Source organism: Rhyacophila brunnea, unplaced genomic scaffold (genome assembly GCF_057557595.1).
Source record: "Rhyacophila brunnea isolate RB1 unplaced genomic scaffold, BYU_Rbru_1.0 scaffold_3, whole genome shotgun sequence".
NCBI lineage: Eukaryota > Metazoa > Arthropoda > Insecta > Trichoptera > Rhyacophilidae > Rhyacophila > Rhyacophila brunnea.
In genome coordinates, this window is record NW_028232965.1 from 36,872,401 (window position 1) to 36,887,990 (window position 15,590).

Below are 15,590 nucleotides of genomic sequence, written 5' to 3' on the forward strand. Positions count from 1 at the left end.
TGTTGTGGTAACACCCTCAATGGTTTTTGAATTAGTACAACCATCTTCTTCTTCTTCTTCTATTCTACATTCTTCTATTCGTATGCGTTCCTATTCCATTCATCCGATTGCAATAAAATTTTCGTCAGTAATTGTGCCAACACCCGCGAAGGTTTCTGAATTAGTACAACCATCTTCTTCTTCTTTTTCTTCTTCTTCATTCTATCTTCTTTTATTCGTATGGTCCCTATACCATTCATCCGATTGCGATGAAACCTTCGTCAGTTGTTGTGGTAACACCCGCAATGGTTTTTGAATTAGTACAATTATCTTCTTCTTCTTCTATTCGTATGCGTTTCTATTCCATTCATCCGATTGCAATAAAATTTTCGTCAGTAATTGTGTCAACACCCGCGAAGGTTTCTGAATTAGTACAACCATCTTCTTCTTCTATTCTATCTTCTATTCGTATGCGTTCCTATACCATTCATCCGATTGCAATGAAATTTTGATCAAGTGTTGTGCTCACGCCGCAAAGGTTTCTGAATTGTTACAACTATTTTCTTTTTCTTCTATTCTATCTTCTTCTATTTGTATGCGTTCTTATATCATTCATCCAATTGCGATGAAATTTTGACCAGTTGTTGTGAGTACGCCCGCAAAGAATTCTGAATTAGTACAACCATCTTCTTCTTCTTCTATTCGTATGCGTTCCTATACCATTCATCCGATTGCAATGAAAATTTGACTAAGTGTTGTGTTCACGCCCGCAAAGGTTTCTGAATTGATACAACCATTTTCTTCTTCTTTTTCTTCTATTCGTATGCGTTCTTATACCATTCATCTAATTGCGATTAAATTTTGACCAGTTGTTGTGCGCAAGCCCGCAAAGGTTTTTGAATTAGTACAACTGCCTTCTTCTTCTTCTTCTTCTATTCGTATGCGTTCCTATACCATTCATCCGTTTTTTTGGATCCATCCGGAACTTTGGTGAGTTGTCGTGCGCACGCCTGCAAAGGTTTCTGAATTAGTACAACCATCATCTTCTTCTTCTATTCGAATGCCTACCTACACCATTCATCCGATTTCAATGAAACTTTGGTGAGTTGTCGTGCGCATGCCCACGAAGATTTCTGAATTAGAAAATCATCTTCTACTTCTATTCGTATGCGTTCCTATACCATTCATCCGATTGCAATGACATTTTGATCAAGTGTTGTGCCCCTGCCCGCGAAGGTTTTTGAATTAGTACAACCATCTTCTTCTTCTTCTATTCGTATGCGTTCCTATACCATTAATCCGAATGCAATGAAACTTTGGTGAGTTGTCATGCGCGTGCCCACGAAGATTTCTGATTTAGAAAATCATCTTCTTCTACTATTCGTATGCGTTCCTATACCATTCATCCGATTGCGATGAAACTTTTGTCAGTTGTTGTGCGCACACCTGCGAAGGTGTCTAAATTATTATTATATAAAATACAAAGTTTGTTGTTTGTTTGTTCCATCCAATTTTGATTTTTTTTTTACTACATATTAATAACATTAATAACGTTTTCATATTTTGGATTCGATTTTAATTTAGTGTTCTTATGTTTGACCTTTACTCCTATTAGAATTATTTTCATATTGCCATATTGTATTACAAAGATATTTTAATATTAAAAAAATAATCACCTATTATTATTTTTCAAATATCTAAGATAAATATAACCACGAAGCGACCCTGTGCGAAGCCGGGTACTTCAGCTAGTTATTAATAATAATAAGTCATAGAAGATTCATTACGCGTAGAAATTTGCCAATGTATATATTTCTGTATAGTTTAATTAATAATAATTAATATAATCTACTTATTAAAAGATATTTGGAGATAAGGAATTAGGGCGCGAGAAGAGTGGAATGAGCTAGGAGAGGTCTTTATCCAATAGTGGATAGATGATATGACTAGGTATTTAGAACTGATTGCGCCGTGCATGAGCGGCAGAATATTCATTTCGGAAGTTTTTCAACATGTGTCCAGAATATGGACCTAAAAATTGAGCATAAGGCTGTCAGCCGTTTATATTTTAATAATCTGTTAAAAAATATCCTCGGGAGTCGCTCAGTACCCATTCGAATTCAAGAGTTAATATGAATATTTATGACTCATGAAAATTAATTAAAATGTATTGTATCTGATTTAGGTATTGTGTCTATTAAAATTGGCAATAATTTATTAATTAATATACTAGGAAAACTCAAAGTCAAGGAAATGTCCTGTATCTTCTGTCTATATTAAACCTCTTCAGTTCATCCTGACATAGCGCAGTGCCGATGTTATTGATGTTATTGACGTGTCTGCACCTATTTACTCAATCGACAGCTTCAGTAGTGAGACCAAACAATCAGCACACGCGCCTGACTTGCCATGTATAAATATTATTGTAATAATATGTTCATTAGTATACGTGAAAAACGTTATACTGTTATATTAAACCTCTATTTCTACTTGGTAATGACATATTTAAACCATAATATAAATAATAATTGGGGAGAAAAATTAGCCCCTCGACATTAATCCACAATATAAAATTATTAAATTATTATAAATTAAATAAAAATTCACTTACAAAATATAATGGATTTTTGACAAAATAAATGTTTTTAAATAAATGTGATAGTATAAAAATTTACTTGACACAGAAAAATATGAATACAAATTTATAATTATATAACAACTAATATGTAGATATAGAGTGTGAAAATTTCATCACGTACTAAAATTTATCAGACTATATAAATGAGATAGAAAAACATATTTTTTAAGCATTAACGGGATCCAAAAGATTCTTATTTTATTTACTTATTATTTCTTTTTTTATCATAGTTATATTTAATATAATATACCAACATTTCAAGTATGGAGAGGATACTCGCCTAGGTTTTTATATACGGAGTTAATGACCGGATGGATTATTTACATGGGGGATTTTTGTCCATGGGGTAATAATTATCGACTTAACGCCCACGATGACCGAGTGTCTTATAATGTCGTGGGTTGCAGGTTTGGATTCTGGGTCTGGCAAAATACACATATTGTTTTTCAATTTGTATTTGGAGTAGAGTATCGGCCTAATCGGTCGAGCAAGTGACTGAAATACATTTCTCGTAAAAAATCTGTTAACACAAATCTCCACCCTGTGGAGAGATCTAAATGATATTATTAGGTTTGGGCATGGATTTAACCAAACGCGCATTTCATTCATTATTAAAAAAAACACTTTTTATATCAGTCAGATTGTTGCAATAACGTATTTTTATAATACTATATATTCCGCCAAAAATAACGTGTTCAAAGATTACCTAGATGGTTATGGGTTCAAAAATTGTAGGTATTTATATTAATTAGTGGTTTGAGCGATTGTTTCTCTAATCCTAATATTTAATTCGTGACATCAATCCATCAAGAATCTCTTACGCGAGACCTCTCGATAGATCTATCAGTCGGTCTCAGTCAGCCTTTATAAATCACCTTTATTCAGTCTTTTACCTAAATTAAAGTTTGTATTAATATAATAGTTTTATGTAGGTATTGAAAGTCAATTTATACACAGAGTTTTATTGTATTTGCTGTATGTACATAAGTTGCTTTAGGAAACTGTAATTATTATAGAACCAATGTCCCAGAATATTTATAAATGTTTTACCTCTATATTATTTTGCGACTTACTATTCTATAGCTATATTTCAAATTTCACGAAGTAAAAGTAGAAAATTTGTGAATAGATTTTATGTTTGTTAGTCAGCATATTATTAATTAAATACAATAATTAACGCGTAGTTCCCATTTTAAATCTTATACATTATTACAATATTATAAAGTTGCTTACATTAAAACATGCTATCGAGAATTAATTGTAATAATTTTATTGATCTTGTATTGCGATTTGCCTATAATTATACTCTTTTTTATTAGGCATATCATATTTACCCTTGCATTTAAACGTTTTGTTTTTGAACTGACCAAAAAAAAATGGCGAGTGCATTGTGTACATGTCGTGTATAATAACAATAATGTTGACGATTGCTGTCATTCAACATGTCCGTCACAGAATGACGTAGGGTTTTTCCGAGCGAGCGCACCTCATCATAAGTGATGGATGATTTCTCATAAAGGGCTTTTTTATTATGACGAAATGCCAATACCACTCCTCGTTCCATTTACAAATAAATACGCGCGTTTTTATTAAATTCTTTATATTGGCAGACGGGTGCTCGCATTGAAAAAAAAATATAATACGAATCGAATCTACACAATACATTTCTTCTTATGAAATAAGTCAGTTTTTCGTCTCTTTATAATAGCTTCGTCCATTATCACACATCTGGTGTAGTGTATTCCGCGAGTGTGAAACGTTTTCTTTGATATCAAATATGTTTTTATCCTATAAATCTTCTTTATTTTTATGGCGCATCCTTATTTTTTGTAGCTTACGTACATAAAATATAAAAAAACCAAATGTCTTTATACATTTCATGTCATGTTTTAAATTAAAAAAATGGCATTTTAAATATTAACAACAAAATAATGTAATTTAATTAATTATGATATACCTAAGTACGTATTGTAACCTCCTTTCCTCTAGTTACATTATACCTAATACGCTGGTGACATGCATACAATTGGTTGGCAGGTCTCTGATGCCGTGGTTTACGGGTTCTTTTCCTGGTGACTGGTAAAAAATCTTGTATGTTTGGTGAGAATGGGTCCAATGGGTTTGACGAATGGCTAACGATCAGAGGCACGTGGTGACTATTACTAGTATGGATGCTGTCAACAAAATACATAGTATATACTCTGTCTTTTACTACTATTATTATAACCATTAGAGGAATTAATAACTAAAATGAACCATACAATTGAATAGTAAATTCACAATAATTTATTGCATACTACTTTATCGATTATTTCTGACTATGCTCCGCATTTACAGTATCTATGGACCGCACGCCACTGCGAACGATCATCCCTCATAAAAAGTAGGTATGTTAGTTTAACCTTTACCTTGTGACCCATATGCTCAGCTTACGAGATAAAATAGTTATTTAATTGTTTTTACAGCAGAAATAGAGTCACTATGCAATGATTTTAACTTGGCGAGTTGTGAGTTTTCTTCTTCTTTTTTTGTCCATATCCGCCCCTTAACTGGAGCATATGGACACCACACGGCGCCTCCAAGAATCCCTGTCGCTCGCCAGTCTTCTTGCTTTGTTCCAGGTCAAACCAGCATCCCGTAGCTCCGCCGTATACACTCTGTAGATTGCACTGCAACCTCCACAATACTCGCTCCACCTCCGGCCACCGTCAACAGCCATTTCCCGTCCCTGCCTTTAGCCCCCAGACCGGGCGTCCTATTTTTCCCGACCGGCTCTGGGGAAAAAACATCGGAAGCCACAAAGGACCTCCTGAAGAAGGCATTTGACCCCAGATCAATCGGGGTCCAAATTACAGGGATCCGAAACGTGAGAAACGGAGGAATTATTGTTCACCCCCGCTCCGAAGTCGAGGCCACGGCCCTCGTTAAGGCCATGGAGACCTCGGAGGCTGCCCTAAGAGCTGAGCTCGCCGGGAAAAAACAGCCTCGGGTTATTATTTTTAATCTCCCTTCAACCCTTACAGAACCCCAGCTCCGGGAAGCCATCTACACCTCCACCAAGGAGCAGACTGGTCTGCCGGAATCGGCGTACAGGGATATTCGACTCAGCCACAAAGCTGGCCCGAAGACCGGCAGATGTCACTTCGTGGTTTTCGTCCCTGGTGCAATTTGGTCTGCCCTTTTGGTGGAGGACAGGCTGTATATGGGATGGGAATCCTTCCCATTGAAGGACTTTGTGGGGGTAGTGAAGTGCAACATGTGCCACCTTTACGGCCATATGGCAAAGGGATGCAATTCAAAGACTCCCACATGCAGCCACTGCACTGCTTCCGGCCACGATCGCGCAGACTGCCCTCACAAGGAGATCCCACCCAAGTGCGTAGCCTGCTACAAGCACAAACAGCCGCATGACCATCCCACCAATAGCCTCGAGTGCCCTGCAAGACTCCACGCCGAGTTGCGCGAAAGGGCTATGGTGGACTACACTGCCGCTCGATGATCACCTTCGCCCAGTTGAACGTGAACTTGAGCGACGCCGGCTCTGCGGAGTTGATTGAGGTTATGCAGGCCGCCGGCATGTCGCTGGCGCTGGTGCAGGAACCGTACCACTGGGGCTCTGAAAAGGGCCCCAGGCTCGCTGAAAAGGGACTTAGGTGCGCGGGCCTCGTTGTCAGCGCCAGTTGTACAGAGCCAAAGGCCTGTATATTCGCTCTTGACCCTCGCCTTGGCGTGCTGTCGCTCTCGCATCTGTCGACTGAGCTGGTCGCGTGTGCAGACGTCAGCTTACCCGGAGGAGGCAGCGTGGTGGTTATTTCCGCCTATTTCAGCTTTAAGAGTACAAAGGAACACGTGGTATCGCTGCTTGACGGCATCCTCCGCGCAGTTGCTGGCAGGGATGTCATCATCTGTGCGGACGCCAACTCGCAGTCCCCCCTCTGGGCGCCCGTGGATCTCCCCTTGTGCGACGCGGACGTCATCGAGGAGCTGGTGCACCAGCACAACCTGGTCGTCCTCAACGATCCGAATAGCATGCCGACTTTCACGTCGCATGCAAACTCCGGAAGCACTCACATCGACATCACTCTTGCCACTGAGTCCGTCGCGAGACGTATCAGGGGCTGGAGGGTCCATGCGAGCGCCTCCATGAGTGATCATCGGTTGATCACTTTTGAGCTGGCCGCTGACTCCTCGCACGATGGCGTCTCTGACGTATCCCCTTCCCCGCCCACGCGTTTCAGAACGCGTGACGGGAATTGGGAAAAGTTTGAAAAGGCGCTCTCCAAAAAGCTTGATAGGACTTCGAGATACCGTTTTCCGGACCTGCACTCGGCCGCTTCACGACTGACTGCAGATATCACCGGAGCAGCCGAAGCTTCACTCGGACGCTGCAAGCCCAAGCCACCCAGCCAGTCGCCGTGGTGGACGCAGCAAGTTTCGAACCTGCGCGACTTTTTCAGGAAAGCACGCAAGGTCCATCAACGTGCGCGCCGACTCAAGCAACCACCTGCCTCTATTGATCTTCTTGCATCCATGGCTAAGTCCGCCCGATACGACTATAAGAAAGCAATTACTCAAGCCAAGAAGGACTACTGGAGGAACTTCGTCACCATCGAGGGGGGTTCGGACCCTTGGGGTCCTCCATACCGTGCATTAAAGCTTGGTCTCAGACCGACGAGCCTCTTGTGCGGTATCGAGAAACCGGGTGGCGGATACACCAGTACCGAGTCTGAAACGGCTGCGGTCCTGCTCGAGGCACTCATCCCCCTGGATGACGAGTCCAGGGACGATGCCATCATGAGTATGGTCCGCTTTGAGGCTTCTCTTCCTATCGACACGGACCATTCATCGTTGCCCTCTGAACAGGAGATCAATCGCATCATTAGAACGTTGATTGTTGGCAAGGCCCCAGGCCCGGATTGCATTGACAATATACTTGTCAAACGCACATGGGCCATCGCCGCGCCAGAAATTACCAAACTTTTCAGTGACTGCATCAAGAGCGGCACGTTCCCCGACTGCTGGAAGCGGGGCTTACTGAAGGTAATCCCCAAAGCCGGCGGTCGAGAACCGTCAAGCCCCAAAGCCTACCGTCCTCTAACACTCTTGCCGGCTCTCGGTAAGGTGCTGGAGAAACTTCTGTGCTACAGGATTGAAGCCCACCTGGAAGAGCATGCGCCGCTTTCTGAAAAGCAATTTGGTTTCAGAAGAGGCAAATCAACGACAGACGCCATAAGAAACGTGATTGCCATCGCTGAAAATTCTCGCCGTAAATACGTCCTAGGAGTTTTCCTGGACATTGCAGGTGCGTTTGATAGGGCATCCTGGCCTCTTATACTTCAAAAGCTTCGGCTCAAGAGACTACCAGGAAATTTGTTCGCGTCGATTCAGAGTTATTTCACGAATAGATCGATCGAGTTTCGTGTTGGTTCTACCACAATAGAGAGGCGCACCAGCATGGGCTGCCCCCAGGGCTCTGTCCTCGGGCCCCTTCTCTGGAACGTGCTCTTCGACGATCTCCTTAGGATCCCGCTTCCAACCGATTGCACTGTCATCGCCTACGCTGACGATGCGCTGCTGTTGGTGGAGGCCGACAGCAGGGCGAAGATTGAGAGTGCCGTCGGCGAAGCCTTAAAGTCAATTGAGGCGTGGGGTAAAGTAAGCAGACTATCTTTCGCACCTTCCAAGACAGAAGCCATTGTCCTGAAAGGACCGGGACGACTAAACTGTAAGCGGCCACCCACAGTCCGCTTCGGTGACACGAGAGTGAAAGTGTCAAAGATCGTCACCTACCTGGGCGTCCAAATGGACACTATGTTAAATTTCCATCATCATGCCTTTACCCAAGTCTATAAGGCTGGGAGGGCCTTCCAGAGGGTGGGCCGTATGGCTGGTGATGGATGGGGCTTAAAAGTAAGGGCGCTTAAGATTGCCTATGGCGCCATTTATATGGGGATTGCCGCCTACGCTGCTAGTGCGTGGTGCTTGCGTATCCCGAAAAGTGTCAAACTTAGAAGCACTCTTTTAAGCGGACAGCGCAGCGCGCTGCTTTCCATAACCAAGGCCTACCGAACAACTTCTACGGCCGCGCTCCCGGTCCTGGCCGGCATTCTCCCACTAGATCTGCACATACAGGTCAGCGGCGCGTCAACGATGCTCTTCAAAGGCGAGGAGGCCGTTGTTGGTGACTTTCACCTAGCCCCGCCTCCTCGGCTTGTTGCTGAAAAAGTAACCTCGTTGAAGCGGACAATACGTCTCATGACGCTTGACGCGGCGTGGAAGACCTGGCAGCGACGGTGGGATGAATCAACCAAGGGCCGGCACACATATATGTTTTTTCCAAATATTAAATGGCGATTGGAGATAACCAAATATCTGACTCCTGACCATCACACCAGTCAATTTGTGACTGGACACGGTGGGTTCGCTGGCAAGCTCTTTGAGCTTGGACTTGTAAGCCGTCCGACATGTCCATGCGGAGGGGAGATTCAGGATGCCAACCACATCCTCTGGGAATGTCTTAGAATGTGCTCCGAACGGGAGGAGATGCTCAGGTCGGTCCAACCAGCTGTTGGGCCCATCGGGCCGTCCGACTTGGTTGCTACTAAGGCCAATTATCTTGCATTTAAAAAATTTGCGGCGTCTTACTGCGGGCGTGAAGATCTCTTCACATAATTTTTGCTGTCCGTATGATTAGCTTCATTATTTTGTTTTATATACACTAGAATCATTTTTATTTTGATAATTTCCCTGTGCTCTTCTCTCCCCGGCACTTTGCATTAGAAAGTAACTTTAAACTCAGTCAGAGCTCACTCTGAGCGTAGCAACCTTAGTCCTGGGTATCTCCTCCTAGGGCATTCCCGGTCTAAAACTTAACTAGATGCTTCACATCGCCAATGTAGGGTCACGTGATACGCCCGATTAAGACCGGGTGTGGTGCGTGGCGGGTTTTGGTTTGGAGGGATTAACTTCAATGTAGATTGTATTTAGCGGCCTTCCAGGTCGCCGGAATCCGGTTGGCTTGAAGAACAGGCAAGCCAGGTTAAAGTTCTCTTCTGGCATCCGCAGCACGTGGCCGAGCCAGGTCCAACGTCGCCTCTTCACTTTCAGCGTGATGAGAGGCTGCTTGGTGTGTTCTCTTATCTCCTCGTTGCTCCCATCGAAATCAAAGTCATACCATCCCAACGCACACCCAGTATTCGTCGCAAACATCTGTTATCGAAGCTCAGTATACGGTTGCTCTGAGCCTTCGTAAGGTGCCATGATTCGTTACCGTAAAGCAGCACCGTCAGAATGCTAGCGTCGAATAGGCGGCATTTGGTTTTGAGCGAGTACAATCGTGAGTCCCAGACATTTCGCATCGAGTTGAATGTTTCTGTTGTGAGTTTTAATTGATAATAAATATTTTCACATGTACGGATTATTTTATTAAAACGCAATTTGAATGTACAGAAAAGGTTATTATTAGTATCTGAAAAAAAACTAAATCTAAACTAAAGGTAAATCTACATCTAGAAATTTGTTACGGAGCCGTTGGCGGAGCGACTTGCTCGAGCGATTGGTAGGTATATAGCTAATCAGGAAAGAATGACACAGCTACGTGTTCGTAGAATATGGGTATTTTAGACTTCTTCCGGTGTTTGCAGAATTATGACTAATATAAATCTAATCGGAATTTGTGATGGGTTTCATCTAATAGCCAACCGTTGAGGGAACGGCTATGGGTGAATAAAATGATGTGGATTTGTTTATTATTGAAGAATTCTTTACGTAGTTTAAACAATAATAGAAAAACACGATATAAGGAAACAAAACATACATAATCATAATACTAAAATATTTTTTACTATATTCGTCTGTTATATAATGCCTATCATTAATTCTAATGTCTTCATTATTTTCCTGCCATCGAATGTTTTATTCGCATCTCCGAGGCGTTCAGAACTCGTGTAAAAGGAAATTTTCTTCTTCGGCAAGATAATATGGAGGAACCTTCCATGTATTCGATCACGCCCCCCAAAGGGGCAATTTCATTTTATCGGACCCTCATGTAAAGAGAGAAGTGGCGTCGCAGCGCTGCGTGGAGGGTGGGGGCGTCCTCGCCGCGTTTCCTCCCGACGCGGTCCTCTCGTGTTTATATTGAAATCCTCCCTATCCTAGGGGCACCGCAGAAAGGTCATTCGAAATGAAATAATCCGACGGAAATTACTGTTGTAATTACCAATCTTGCATTGGCTAATGAAACGTCGATTGGTTGTTCGTGGTTGAAAATGGGATAACCAACAGAGCCGTTACGCGCCTTCTAAAATTTAATATCGTTTCTAATTAAGTGTGGATCGACTATTAATTTAAAACATCTAAAAATAACGAAATAGTAAAACCTGATTTTTATACAATTAGTGTGTAATTAAATAAATGTAGTTACTACACAATCTTATTTCACATTTCAACAGTTTAATTGATAATGTACTGATCGGCAAAATACAATATAATATATTAAATTATAAATTTAGTTTTTTTAATTACAATGGAATTGCATGAATTTGACAGAAAATAAAATAAATTATGCTATAATAATTATTATACCTACTATTCAACATTATGTCCTCTACATAAAGCACTGGTTTCCAACCATTTTTGAGTCGCGGCCACCAAGTAACCAAGTAACTTACGACCTCCTACCAAATTAATATACAAGGCAATGTTAATAGGGCGAAGAAAACCAAATTTAAAAAATATATTTACAATACTGACATTTTCTTTCACTTTGGTATTTTTTCATGTATATCAATCACCTTTATCATCTCAGTATTTTACTGTCAAAACTTAGTTTTTTTAGTTTCTTGAAGGGTATAACTAATTATTTTAGTTTTTGGATTTATCATTAAGTCTTAATCGAGTGTCCATTTTCGAAAGTCATATAAATACACATACGCAAAGATAAATTAATTATAAATATATGTGATAATATATGATAAATAAATGTAAATATGAAATAATAATAATGTCTGAATACGACAATTCGTTAACTAAACACCGATACCTCGATTAAATTAGTATTTTTCATATTACATTTGCATATTTGTTAATATTTTTTCTGTTTACTATTTCATTAGTAACCGGGGTCGCGGCCCGTGCGCTGGAAATATATTTTTTAAACCAAAAATTAAATAAAAAGCACGACAAACTACAATGCATTTAAAATTTAATAATTTTAAATACATTGTATACGCATCAAAATTCGTTCTATTCTATTCTTCTTCTATGCAATTTAAGATAGTTTTTGTTGAAAAATAAAACGTCATTGTTATGTTTACGGATAAGAATAGCTCTCATATTCAACTCCAATCTAGGTAATATTATTATCCAGTTTAAAATACGCATTATTATATAAAAATTAAATCGGTAGATATAATGTCAGTAAAAAGCTAATGACGTATCGTCTTGAAATCGGATGTACAATCGTACTTGGAACATTCAAATGGATCATTCGAACATACATAGTTTTTACTTTGAAAGGAACTATTCGAACGGAAGTATTATCGATGACTTTAACTTCTATACTTGTTCGTTATTATTATTATTATTATAATTATTATTATTATGTTGGTAACCTAACGTAATCTAATTAACAAAAAATTGAAATTAAAAGTCGTTGTTAATATTAATATGTTCCAATAATCCCATCTAATGTAAGAATTATTCAAGTGCTGTTGAAATGTCGGAATGATACATTTGATTATGCAAAATAGTATTTTTCAGGGTTCGGCGTTAAATACCTCAAATTACAATGTGGGTAGGATTTTCGTGGCGGAATTTAAAATAGCTCAGATAACGATAACCTGGATTAATAGCTTAATGGTCACCCGGTAATAAAAGATGTTCGAATGTCATTCGCTTAATTTTTTTCTTGGATTTTATCTAGTAGGTATATTTCTGCGGTTTTTTTAAATTATGTATTTTTAAGAATAAAAATCGTTGAAGACATTATATGTGCATACTATATATTGTAAACAAAATTTCAAACAAGGAAATCCTAATAGAGTTGTAGAGCAATCTAGTATAATGGTGGCAAAACAGCTTTATTATCAAGAAATTGCTCTGAATTTTATGCCAACTCGTTATATGTAAATCACAAAATATTCGCCGATTTCCCTTTTCAAATGTGCCGTCTCACTTGTATGGCCATAATATGAAAATCCTGGCCTTAATACGTTTCCCTAGTTAAGGTTCTCGATACTTCCCTTCAGCTGCTCAAAATGAAAAAAATATATATCACCATTTTTGTTATTAGGTTTCCCCTGTTTAGTCCACGAAGGGTATCAAAAATTTAATCTCGTTTTCAGCAAAGCCTACAACTATTCGGCAATAGGCTCCATACTCTGGAGCATTACAAATAATAGTTTGCCTGAATGGATTTTAAACAAAATCTCGTTCCTGCCAGAAAAAAAAATTGTAGATAAATAACATTGGTATGAGATGTTCCCGTTCATTTGGATTTGAATGTATCAATATTTTGAGGTTTTGGAATTTAGTAGGTATAGTTTTTCTTGTTGTCTATTGTATAATTTCTTTAAAGTATTACTATAATAAAATTTATCGGATTACATGGTATTATTGTAAACGACGCATTTTTTATATATTACTAGCTGAAGTACCCGGTTTCGCACAGGGTCGCTTCGTGGTTATATTTATCTTAGATATTTAAAAAATAATAAGAGGTAATTATTTTTTTAATATTAAAATATCTGTGTAATACAATATATCAATATGAAAATAATTCTAATAGGAGTAAAGGTCAAACAAAAGAACACTAAATTAAAATCGAATCCAAAATACGCAAACGTTATTAATGTTATTAATATGCACTAACAAACCAAAATTGGATTAAACGAACTTTGTATTTTATATAATACTAATTTAGAAACCTTTGCAGGTGTGCGCACAACAACTTACAAAAATTTCATCGCAATCAGATGAATGGTATAAGAACGCATACGAATAGAAGAAGATAGAATAGATGAAAAAGAAGAAGAAATGGTTGCCTCAATTCAGAAACCTTGGCGGGCGTGAGCACAATACTTGATCAAAATTTCATTGCAATCGGATGAATGGTATAGGAACGCATACGAATAAAAGAAGAAGAAGATGGTTGTACTAATTCGAAAACCTTTGCGGGCGTGCGCACAACAACTGGTCAAAATGTCATCGCAATCGGATGAATAGTATAAGAACGCACACGAATAGAAGAAGATAGAATTGAAGAAAAAGATGAAGAAAATAGTTTTATCAATTCATTAACCTTTGCGGGCGTGAGCACAACACTTGATCAAAATTTCATTGCAATCAGATGAATGGTATAGGAACGCATACGAATAGAAGAAGATAGAATATAAGAAGAAGATGGTTGTACTAATTCAGAAACCTTCGCGGGTGTTGGCACAATTACTGACGAAAGTTTCATCGCAATCGGATGAATGATATAGGGACCATACGAATAAAAGAAGAAATAATGAAGAAGAAGAAGAAGATGGTTGTACTAATTCAAAAAACCTTTACGGGTGTTACCACAAAAACTGATAAAGGTTTCATCGCAATCGGATGAATGGAATAGGAACTCATACAAATAGAAGAATATAGAATAGAAGAAGAAGATGGTCGTACTAATTCAGAAACCTTTGCGGGTGTTATCACAACAACTGACGAATGTTTCATCGCAATCGGATGGATGGTATAGGAACCATACGAATAAAAGAAGATATAATGAAGAAGACGAAGAAAATGTTTGTACAAATTCATAAACTTTTGCGGGTGTTGGCACAACCACTGACGAAAGTTTCATCGCAATCGGATGAATGATATAGTGACCATACGAATAAAAGAAGAAATAATGAAGAAGAAGAAGAAGAGAAGAAGATGGTTGTACTAATTCAGAAACCTTTACGGGTGTTACCACAACAACTTATGAAGGTTTCATAGCAATCGGATGAATGATATAGGAACCATACGAATAAAAGAAGATAGAATGAAGAAAAAGAAGAAGATGGTTGTACTAATTCAGAAACCTTTACGGGTGTATAGGAACGTGTAAGTTGACAAAGTTTTATCGCAATCGGATGAACGGTATGGCAGTGCATTCAAAACGAACAAACAAACAAACCCACAAACAAATATTATTTTTTTATATATTAGATTAATTATTTAATTAATTTAACAAATAAGCAATGTCCCATTAGTTAATTCCATTAAATTCTTAGTATTGACGGTTTTGTACCTCTTGAATGTAGTATTTATTGATTATTATTTAATGATCTATTATTAGGGTCTTGACGAAGTATACACATATTGATCGTATTATTACAAACACTTCAACTATTCATAATTTTTTGGTTATATTTTTATTGTGTTCCTTGACTTAATAGGTAGGTGATAAAGTTTTTAGATAAAGGTATTTTATTGTATTAATTTGTTATATAATAATAATTAATTGTATTCATTGTCAGTGCGTATTTACTTTTGGTGAGTGCACATAGTGCCTGAAGATGCCGAAAGGCGAAACCCGGATCGCAAAAAACGACATAAATAGAATATTACAAAAATTAAATCCATTAGAATTTAGAAAATAAAACAAGTAACATATTATAATTAAGTAGGTACGTCTTTTATTTATATCCAATGTGCTAGTTTTTCTTTTGCAATTTTTAACTAGGAAAATCACACCCTTAAAAATGTGAAGGTATAGATAAAGTAACCGCTTGTAGATTAATTCAATATTAGTATTACCTAAATATATTTTTTCAACATCTTTGGTAGGTACCCGTATAGTAATATTATCGATTTCTTAGTATTCAAGTATGTACTTACATAAATATATCTAAATATCGTATTAATTACCTTTATCATACCTATTAGATAGTTTACATGTCCAAAATTGCATTACTATTTTAACCCCGAAATATTGCAACATATATCGTCC